This window comes from Zonotrichia albicollis, chromosome 6, assembly GCF_047830755.1.
Source record: "Zonotrichia albicollis isolate bZonAlb1 chromosome 6, bZonAlb1.hap1, whole genome shotgun sequence".
Lineage (NCBI taxonomy): Eukaryota > Metazoa > Chordata > Aves > Passeriformes > Passerellidae > Zonotrichia > Zonotrichia albicollis.
This window is the reverse complement of record NC_133824.1, coordinates 53239712-53250762: the sequence shown is the minus strand read 5'-3', so window position 1 is coordinate 53250762 and position 11051 is coordinate 53239712. Positions and strand designations below refer to the sequence as shown.

The 11051-nt window shown below is 40.9% G+C and overlaps 1 long non-coding RNA gene across 1 annotated transcript; it reads left to right on the top strand.

Annotated features, from left to right (window-relative positions):
* Positions 1-6101: 6101 nt before the first annotated feature.
* Positions 6102-10621, top strand: LOC141729430 (uncharacterized). The gene is made up of 3 exons (XR_012580923.1): positions 6102-6181; positions 6557-6653; positions 9744-10621. It is a non-coding gene; the product is annotated as an uncharacterized LOC141729430 (long non-coding RNA).
* Positions 10622-11051: the final 430 nt, after the last annotated feature.

Here is an 11051-nt window from a genome sequence, read left to right as displayed (position 1 = left end):
GTCTTCTCTTAAATGGCTTCTACCTTTATTTTTAAACCCTGTCTGAATGCAATTTATTAAATTAAATATTCCGTAAGAATGGAGGAAAAAAAATAAATGAAAGGGGAAAAACCCCAAAAAACAGGGTTAGCCCTGAGATGGAACAGCGAAGATCCTGTAAGGAAAACATCCCAGCTCAGCACCCACTAGATTGGAGATGTTTTCCAGTACCCAACCCCTGTTCTGGATTTCAAATGCTGCCTTTGGAGGGGAGCTAGCCTGTAGTAAAGGGGAGCTGATGAGCTGCAAGCACACCATTGGTAGCAGAAACAGCAATGAAAAAAGCAACACAGATGCTTTATGAATAGCAGAGCTGGATGTGACAGGGTTCTCAAAAGCTGGTAGGGAAAGTTTAAGAGGTGAGCAAATAAACAAGCTAATATGTCTTCTTCTGGGTTTATCTTTTTACTCTTTGCAATTGTAATCTTTCTTACAAAAGCTGTTTACTTTTCCCCTACTCAAACAGCCTGGAGCTGCCAGACCAGTCTGGACTGAACTCCCCTCTTTTTAATGCCTTTTTTAAAATCCCTTTTTGCTTTTTTGGCCAGGAAACAAGCAGAGAGGAAAGACAGAGGCCAGAGAGCAAATTCAATAAGGATTTTGTGATTTTTTTTTTCCCAAAGATAGCCAGTTCCTAAAAGGATTTGAAGGGTCAATAGGTGTCAAGGAACCGATTTGCTCTGGAACTACAGCACCTCTTCACATTTTTATAGTAATTGCTAGGGACAAGACATTATTCTTGCAATTAGGGGACAAATGCAACAGTCGACAGGATCTGACACAGCTGATGTGCAGAAAACAGCATTGCACTTGGAAAGGAGATGGCCACCTCAAATATGTACCCCATTTTGAGCTGTAACCCCATTTTGAGCTGAAGTTTTGCAAATTCCAGCAAGTGATGATTCTTTAGAGGAAGGTAACAAGGTCTTTGTGAGCTTTGCAACTACCTTCTCTAGGATCAGAATTTAATCCAAAGACAAGGGCAATCTAAAGAGAACAAATGAAGGTCCAAGATAGCCATGTGGGAAGTACAAACTCTTCAGATGGCATGTTTGGACTTGGTCTTCCTTTAGTAATGGTGAAGCCAGGTCTGTTTTTTGTTTATTTTTATACTTTCTTTCAAAATGCACTCCAATATTCAGCATTCATTACTCCCTGGAGATGAACTTGACAGTAAATTTCAGTGCTGATTCAAGGGTGCCTAGGATTTGAAGGAGATAAATTATACAGGCTTTGGCACGCTGAAGATTTTAGCTCCGTATCTTACAACTTTTTATTTACAAAATTGGCTGAAGAGAAAGCAAAGGGCTACTACACTTCTCTTACTCTATCCCCCTCAAGTTCTGTCTATGGCAGGTTTAATTCTTACACATTTTAATACTGCATTCTAAATATTGTTTCAAACCTGACCACAAAATAGTAACACAAATGTTTCTCTGAATTTTGTCATTTTACAAGTGCCTAAAGTGTTCGCTTACCCTTTTATTCTCAGCTTACAAGGGAAACTGTGTTTATTCAAAATATTTCTAAAATACAAAACAAATTAATTTAATTGATTTAATTGAATCTTATATATTCAGACAATCATTAGGAATAATATTTTTTTCTGAATTCACAAAAATACAAGATAAATTAGCTCCTCTCAAGATAGTTGCTTGTTTTTCATTCCTGTTTCTTACGTCGCTGGAATTTCTCAGTCATTTGTTGTTCTGTGTCACTGGGATGTTTTACTGAAATAGATGGCAATGCCACCAGAAAGCTGTGTCAGATGGCTGTCAGGCAACACACTCTATCACCCTAAAAGTAGTTTTTGGCCTACATTTGGTAACAATTTCAGTTCATGTTCTAGAACCCTATGTCAAGCGCACAAGAAATGAGAAAAATGTATAAGCAATGCCCTGAGTATACAATGCAAGGGCACAGAAAAATTGCTCCTAAGGGAATTCTTAGCTAAAATGTATTTTAATAATATGAAATATTTTTAATTGATTTAGAAAAAACAATCAGAACTTCCAGATGCAGGATTGAAATTGCCTTTCAACACAGACACCTTGTGTCTGGGGTTTATTTATAAACCTTTATATACCTTTATTTATAAACCTTCTTATACCTTTGTCCGTGCTGTTGTGCTGGGTGTCCTCCTTTTCCAGTGTTCAAGGCAAAACTCAGAACAAATGAAATTCAGCTGGGAAAGAGAAACTGTTTACTCAATTTAATATAAGGACATAGATATAGGAGTTTTAAAAAGCTGTAGAGACACTTTAAATGTATTTAATGTAAGCAGTTAATTCTTTCAGATAGCAGCGGTTCTGTGAAACAGCTGCTCCTGCTTTTAAGTACAAAAGAGAGGGATAAAGCAATCATTAACAGTTTTTAATCCCCAGCATTCTTCTGAAGCCTTTGAAAATGTGAGCAGATATGCGTTTGAAATTTATCATAGTTGTAAGGGTCATTTACCACTGTATTTTAAACAGTGGCGTTTTTCCTCATTATTGCTTGGTATTAACATTCCTCACAGTGTTCTCCCTTTTCTGGTGCATACAGCAGTGCTTTTCCTTACAGACTTGAATTTGGTCTGAAAATAAAAGATATGTCATGATCTAGCACATAGTTTAGGCGTGGTTCTTTCACGCTGGTAACTGGTACCTCCTGTGAGAAAAATGAAGAAAAAAAAATCAAAAAACCTCATGAATTTATAAGCATGAATTCTGAAAGCAAGCCTGAAAAGAAGAGAGGCAAAAGGAAGGAGTGGGACTCATTACGAAACCCAGCAGATAATTGTAGCAAATGCGTCTTATGAAGATGAGTCACACTGCTAAGGCTGAAACAAAAGGCAGCGAGAGCGCCGAGATGGGGCTGGGGAAAAGTATCGAGTTGTGTGCGTTATCTACTCGATAACACACACAATGCACTCAGCGCTGCAAGCACGGCACACAACCAGCACAACCTGCTGGCTCTCCTTTCTAAACACAATTACCTCCTTTGATGAGCAAATAACTCACCAGAGCTATCGCAGCGCCATCCTTCAGTCACACACAGCTCACTTATCACGCTGCCTTAGCATTGTCTTCATCATCTGAACCAAGCACTAACTTGAAGTAGATGAGGTATAAACATTATTATAATTATGTTTTACTTTTTAAAGTTTTTTAATAACGATGTAACATTTCCTTAACAGATTATTTAATTATTTTGTTTAAGTTTGGTCATATTTTTTGGTAATTGTTGTATGTTTTCATGCGTAGATATTGAATGGTTGGAAAGGTGCCACACTTCAGTCCATCACGTGCCCACGGTAATCAGCTCACTTATCACACTGCTTTAACATTGTCTTCATTACCTGAACCAAGCAGTAACTTGAAATAGATGAGGTATAAATATTATAATAATTACAGTTTATTTTTAAAGTTTCTTTATAATGGTGTATGGTTTGGTTAACTAAACAAATTATTTAATTATGATTTATTTTAAATTTTGAGTTTGGTAACAGTTTTTTGTAATTGTTGTATGTTTTCATGCGTAGATATTGAATGGTTGGAAAGGTGCCACGCTTCAGTCCATCACATGCCCACGGTGATCAGCTCACTTATCACACTGCCTTAGCATTGTCTTCATTATCTGAAGCAAGCGTTAACTTGAAGTAGATGAGGTATAAATATCATGATAATTACGGCTTCTTTTTTAAGTTTTTTTTACAATGGTGTATGGTTTAGTTAACCAAACAAATTATTTAATTTTTTTTTTTAAATTTTGAGTTTGGTCATATTCTTTTGTAATTGTTGTATGTTTTCATGTGTAGATATTGAATGGTTGGAAAGATGCCATGCTTTGGAAAGGTCCAAAAAGGAGACAGAGGAGTCCTTTTACTTTATTGGAATAAAGGGAGAGGCCATGGGGCACTCCTCTGGGATCTCTCAGATTTTTGGAGGATGCAGCCTCCTTTTTATCCCAGTTTCCCATATTTCCCTTCTCTCTTTCCCCATTGGCTGAGGTACTTGAGAGGTTCAGACTCCCTGATACCAAAGATCTCCCACTAATGTATAACTCTCCCTTTTCATTTTTAATTCTTACTGAATTTAGGGTTTTTTCTTCCCCGTTGTTTCTTTCATCTCTCAATGTTTAATTTCATTTATCAGCACACCTAAAGTTTATTTGTAAAAGCAAATACAATCTTTTTCCATTCAACAATCAGTGGAACCCTTCCCATTGTTCCTTCTATCTCCCAGTGATAGTTTTACCTACAGCTTGTGGGAGAAAGTGCCCTGGTCCTTGCAGCATCCCAACTACAGAGCTCTGTTTCTCCCATTCTGTGAGAACAATTGCTGCTTAATTGCTCCAAATCTCCCGGCAATATGTTTGTAACTGGGAAAGCCGCAGTTCTTGCAATGGGCGCCTGGATTTACAAGGTAATTAGTGTTGACAGTGTTCCCAAACCTGCTGTCGTGTCAGAGTGGATGGCACTTCCAAACTGTGCTGGGATACACACGTCCTTCTGTGCTCATGGTTTCTAACGAGTTACAACGGGGGGAAAAAAGGGGGAAACATAAAAAAAAAAAAGGAAAGTTGCGGGATTCATTCATTTTCGACCAAATTTACATTGAAAATCTGTTTTTTCATATAATGGATGCACACTTCTGATATACAGCAGCTCCAGTTCTTTGCTCTCAAGACAAACAACTGCAACGAAAGCCTGAATGATGAGAAATAAAGACACATCATTTCTGGTCAAGGAGCAAACAAATATAATAAAAATCCAAGGCACCTCATTTTTTCATGTTAAATCACTGCAGGATCATTACATTTTGAGTCATTTCCCCAGGAATTGTCCCCAGTCTTTGGAAAGATGCTACGTGGAACAAGTACTAACTAATATATAAGCATTACATTTCCTTTTCTGCCTCATTGCCCTCTGTATGCTAACAAAATGAAATGGCTGTTCCAGAGTAAACACTCACCCATGTATTATTATTTAAAAACTGTCAAAACAACACAAGGAAAAAAATAACAAATGCACGCATGTAACATGAAATGAACTGTAATGCAAGATTTAAGTACAATCAATACATAATTAGAGCAGCCTGGAAGAGGCAATACTTTTCAGACTGTTGACCTGAAGGGTGCTTTTTCTTATGAGACATTTCTCTTAAATGAGATTTCAAAGTGCAGTGTTATACTACTTCAGAAATGCAACAACAAAGCAAATTCTACTGTAGCATGTGGTGATTGGGCTGGGGTGTCATTACAGGTTCAAATGCAGTGTAAGCTTAGCCAGCGAAGAGAACATAAAAGCACCTCCTTAGCTTTGTGTCCTTATTAATTTACTAAAAAATGGCACACAAGGAAACTTGGAATCACTGGTTTAACTACAGAAGACAGCTCTGTTAACATGAATCCCAGTTTCCTACAGGAAAGGACCCCAGCATTGCAGTTATCATTAAGCACAAGTGGATCTGTCTGCTTGGCTGGTGTGATCACCATGGCACCCAGCTGCTTTAGAGATAAATATGAAAACACAGTCCTTAATTCAAAGTGCATGCAATCTGTCAAGGTAAATTCACACAAACTCCTAGGGGGCTGGGATTTCAGGTCTGGACGAGGTGACATCAGAAGAGCAGGAGATTCACACAGAGGTCAGGAACATCAGTCATTTCTTCAAAATTAGCTTTGGGAACAATAATGGAATTAGAGACATAAATGTGGCTTAAGGTGGGACACACAGCACAGTCACCATGGGTTTTGAAGGTGAGCTGAAGCAAGGGGTATCTTGTGGATCAGGGGGAGGGGGTGGTTACTATTCCATTACACAGGCATTTCCAGGATTTGTAGATCAAGTTTGCCTAAAATTAAGGAGATTGAAACAATCCCAAACTTTGGTTTCTTCCACATTGCTTCTAGGTTTCTGGGAGCTTGTGATGCACTTGAATCACACAAACAAGCTTTGTTTCATAATAGAAGGAAACAAACTTAGAGGAAAGAAAGATCGATTCTTATGTAAACACTTGTTTCCTGGAGCTGAGCTTTCAAGCAAAACATCAAACACCAAAGTTGCATAGCAACCTCCCCACCCCCATGACAGGTGGAGCGGGTGGCCAGTTCCACCTTTCCTGTTTCTCTAGGCTGCACAAACACGGTGCTTGCACAGGTAGGATCTATGTGGGCAGGGTGAGCTTCCTGCCTGCGGACAACTTGTGTTTAGGAAAACAAGAGCTCTGCCCAAAACACCCCGAGGTGGAAACCTGTGATGTTCTGTGCTCATGCTCTCCAGTACATTATGAAAATGAACAGCATGTAATGTCTTATAAACTGACTCTCGCACATCATCTTATGATGATTGGATTATTCAGCTGAGTAGAAGGCATTTGAGCGCAAGCAACATTATGCTTAGATAGTCAATTATTTATTGTTAATCACTAGCATTTTTTGAAAGTACTATATCCACTAATCACAATGAACACTAAATTTTGTATCACCAGTTTTAAGTGAGAAATATCTGCAATCACCACTCTGTTTTTTACAGGGCTTTGTCTGTGTATTTGCAACCAGAGTAAGCAAGCATATACTAGAAAACACCTGAGGCTAAATACTTGTATGCAAAAGCACAAAACCAATTACAAGTAAGTATGTTCTGCCCCACCTCATTTTGTTCTCCCTTTTATTTGTTGGATGATCTCTGTGCTGCCTACTGGCAAGTTCCCTCTTTGATTTCCAATCATCCCTTGATGACTCTATGAAAGTAGGAGTTTCTTCCTACTTTCTGCCCTTCTTATTAACTGTTAAAACCCTTACACCCAAAAAGTGGGTGACTTTTTCCTAAAACAAAGTTAAAACACTATAACTTTGCAAGCTGTGACTCGACAGCAGCATTCACAGAAAGACACTCGTGATGTCCAACAGCAATGTGGCAGGAAAAAAAATCCCGTAATGCAGATATGAACCCCCCGCGTTGGTGCCGTGCCGTTCTCCCCGCTGGGCAGGGGCCAGGTACGCGCAGCTCGTCCCCTCTCTGCGCTGGCCGAGCGGTGTTTGCCTGCCACCTCCCGGGGGAGTCACACAGGGACACGGGGGAACGCGCCAGGAGCATCTTAAGGACTTCCAAAATACTTGGGTTACAGACACTCCAAAGTTTGAGAACATTGCAATCAGTGAACTGCGCTGCTGTTTGTGTACATTACCTCATCTTTCTCCCTTCATTTGGGCTCCACTTTCATCCAGAACAGCATTTCTTAGTTGGTTTTCTTTTGTTGTTGTTGTTGCCATTGGCTTGGTGGTTTTTGTTGTTTTGGTTCGGGGTGTTCTGTGTGTTGGCTTTTTAAACTCCGTTGTGTTATTTGAGGTTTTCTAGATTTCTACTCTTTTTCTGCCGATGAATTTGGCCGGGCAGAGCTGGTGGGTATCAGCATCTCTGATTTTCAGAGCCTTGGACACTGTTGCAGGAATGACAGAGGAGTGGCTGCTGGGCATGGGGGGCTGACTGTGCCCATCCTGGGGAGCTGATCTGCTCACAAAGCATTTGGGACATGTTAGACCCACTGTATGTACACTGTAAAGGGTAAATATCTGACATACAGAAACATCTGACCACAAATCTCAAAGGAAAAAAACCAATGTAACCGTGCCCACTAGGATACCCACTTGTGGGCTTAAATAATTTACTGCACTATGTTCACTGCTTGGTGTTTCCTGCTTAAAATACAGCTTCAACCAGAGAGAGAGAGATGCACACAAATCCAGCTTCAGATTTCATTTCATTATGGTAAATTTTCCAAAGAATCCACAAGGCAATATAAATAAACATTGATGAATACTAATAATGCTCCACAACAGCAAGAAGTGTTATAGGAAGGTAACAACTACTTGCACTGGGAAATAATTCTGCATTGAAAACAGAATAGGATTTAATTGGCATGATGATTATTTATACTTTCCTTAGAAAAACTGAAAAAGCTGCTTGCAAAAAAATAAATGAGGCAATAGTGTAATAAATAGCACTAAGTAATAGGCAATTCAAGCAAATGAATTGATGGTGAGGAGGTTAGAATTCAACCCCAAATTTTAACATCTCATTACACTATTAAAATACATTACTGCAACTATGTGATCTGCTGTAATTATTTTTGACTGATCACCCTAGCTGCTCACTGGTCCATTCAGCTGTTTTCTTGCTCATACACTGAATTTCCAAACTCTTTTCAATCCTGTTGCTGCCTTCTCCTCCTCACCACCCAAATCCCCCCCCAGATGCTTCCTTCCTTCTTGACTACAAAGCCCAGCAGTGCCAGTGCAGAGCCCAAGAAAACAAACTCAGCAAAGCCTGTTTGGGTTTTGCCTCCTTCCTCATTTATACACTTGATTAGTAAGACACAGCTCGCTGTGAAATGGGGAGCAACACCAGTATGGATTGATCCATCAGAAGGATTAATTTATTCATTCTTAATCATGCCCAATGAGAATGTAAATTTAGGCTGCTTTCTCCTCTTTGGTTCACAGAATCCCCAGGGTGTTGTCACTTTAGAACACCAAAGGGGTGATTGTGGGTTCTGCAGGGCACCCAGGCACTGCAGAAGTCTCAGCTGAGCAAACACCAGGCCCCAGCACACTCCTGGCCAAGAGCAGGGTGGGATCTCTCAGTTTCCAGGTCCTCACCTTCATCCTGTGTCTGAAATGCATCTCAGAGGAGGGGAGACAGCCCACAGCCTCCAACAAGTGTGGTGACACTGGTGACAATCTTCAGCACCCTCTGCCCTCTGGTGGGATTCAGCACTGGCACACAGAAATTACCAGGGCAGCTCAAATCCGAGGGGCTAAAACTGAGAGACACAATCAACACAATTACATCTGTGACTGAATCCTTCTGAGAACAAGGTTGCAAACAATGTTTTTAGTGGTTTTAGTTGCACAGAACCCATGATTCCATAACTAGCTGCTAAAATGCCTTGGGAGGCAGGTATGTCAGGCCTGTTTGATAACCCCAACTCTCTGCAAGCAGCTTCTTTTCAAATTTGCTTTGCTTACAGCTCACCAAGATCCTGGCCAGGCAGCCTCTAAGGTTCAACATCTATCTAGGTTCTCATTTTCTTCCATTTCCAAGTCCCTGCAGGTACAGCAGCCTTTAATTCCTGAGCAGCTCTGGATTTTTGATTTCTGCCCCATTCCCTCCCAGAGCAGCATAACCCAGATTTTCCTTGATAATTCATGAAGTTCCACATCAGTGACTGAGCTGAGCATGAATCACAGCAGGCACCAACAACATCCTCCTGTCTGATATCACAAAGCTCAAGTGCAGCCCTGCCTGCAGCAGCCAGGCCTGTCATCATGTCCTGGCTGCCCCAGCTTCCTCAGGCTGGGGTTCTCAACAAAATGGGAACCTGAAGAACCAGAAAAAAAGAGAGATTCAGCCAGGCTAGGGGGGCAGCTGACACTCTGCAGCCCTGCAATGACACAAGTGTTGTCTAATTAGAAGTTTTCCCAGCATTGCTTCAAGCAATTGCTTTGAAGGAATTAGTTCCTGTGTAGGAAGTGGAAAAACATTACAAGAATGACTTGGAAAATTACAGGGTTTTTGTAGTCCCTGTTCTCCAAGGACAGCACAGCTTATCAGCCAAGACATGCTTGTGTTTCACTTTTGAAGAATCAAAGTTCTGAGAAATGTTACTGCACAATTAGTCAATTAACTCTCCACTCTCTGCTCCCTTTATTTTTCCCAGGTGAAGCTTCAGAAGGTTGCACATTGTGTTCCTTATGTCCCATTGCCACACATTTCTGTGGTTTAAAACAGTGACTTCTGCAAGATGAGGTAGAAAAGAAACCCCAGCACTAACACCAAGTTTCTTCATGGATTACACAATTTTAACATCACTTACACTGCTGTTGTGAAGGCAGCTAAATCACCTTGGTATGTGCCAAGCCTCCTCGCAGATTTTTTTTTTTTAATATAGCAGTTTCCCTGCAGTGGCTGCCTCAAGGGTGTTTTCTCTGGCTGCTGGGTATTTTGTAAACAAAACTGTAAAAATGTGTATTTTATGATTGGCTTTTGGCAAATATTCAAATGAATATTATATGTGTTGTGTTAGAAAGTGATGCTGTATTAATTCTCTTAAGTACTGTGTTAAATATAGTTTTAGGTTATAACAAAATGTTAAAATAGAAATGATGCTATGGAGGATACTTTATTTAAAGAAAGGACTCGCAGCAAGACAGCAGCCACAGGACACCAGAATCTTTCAGAGAAAAAGAATTTATTGCCCCATTATCAGGAGAAATGAACTTCTTCCTGCCTTGAAGGCACTGTTAGGATTCAGAGGAAGAAGCTGACACTGCCCAGACAGAATCCTGTGTTTGAATGGAATTTACGCATCATGTATGAGATGTACGAATATGCAACAGGTTATTGTTTTCAATGGTTAATCCTTTGTTAACGTGGGTCTTTTTTCGGGCTGCGCAGAAAAAGGTACCTGGACGTCTGTAACTCTTTGTCTCTATTGTCTCATATTGTCCTAATTCAAATTGCCCAAATCCTTATTACTCTAATTGTAGTACTATTTTTATAGCCATTTTATTACTATTAAACTTTGAACATTTTAAAAACAAGTGATTGGCATTTTCCACAAAAACTAAGTAGCTTTAGAGGAAGCTCCCTCCTGCGCCCTTGACGTCTTTAGTGACGCCGATCTCAGCCTGGGTTTTGAACTTGTCGCAATCAGCAAAAGCGCTTGTGAGGTGCAAGGGACGGCCCTGCGGCTGGCAGCCGCCTCTGGCGCTGCCTCAGCGAAGGCAAAGCGCCGGCGAGGAGCGCTGGAAGTCTCCGAGCTCCCTCCATCCCTCTGAGGGGTGCCATGAGCGCGGCTACAGAGGCTGCCGGGGCCACCCTCATGGCCGGGCCGGGCATCGCGGCTCCATCCTGCTCCATCCTGCCCGTGTGGGGCAGCAGCGGCTGCGGGGAGCCAGCTCTGTCCCCACAACGTGGAAAGAGAAGGAAGGGACAGGGAAAGGGCAGGAAAAAGTAGAGGAAGAGG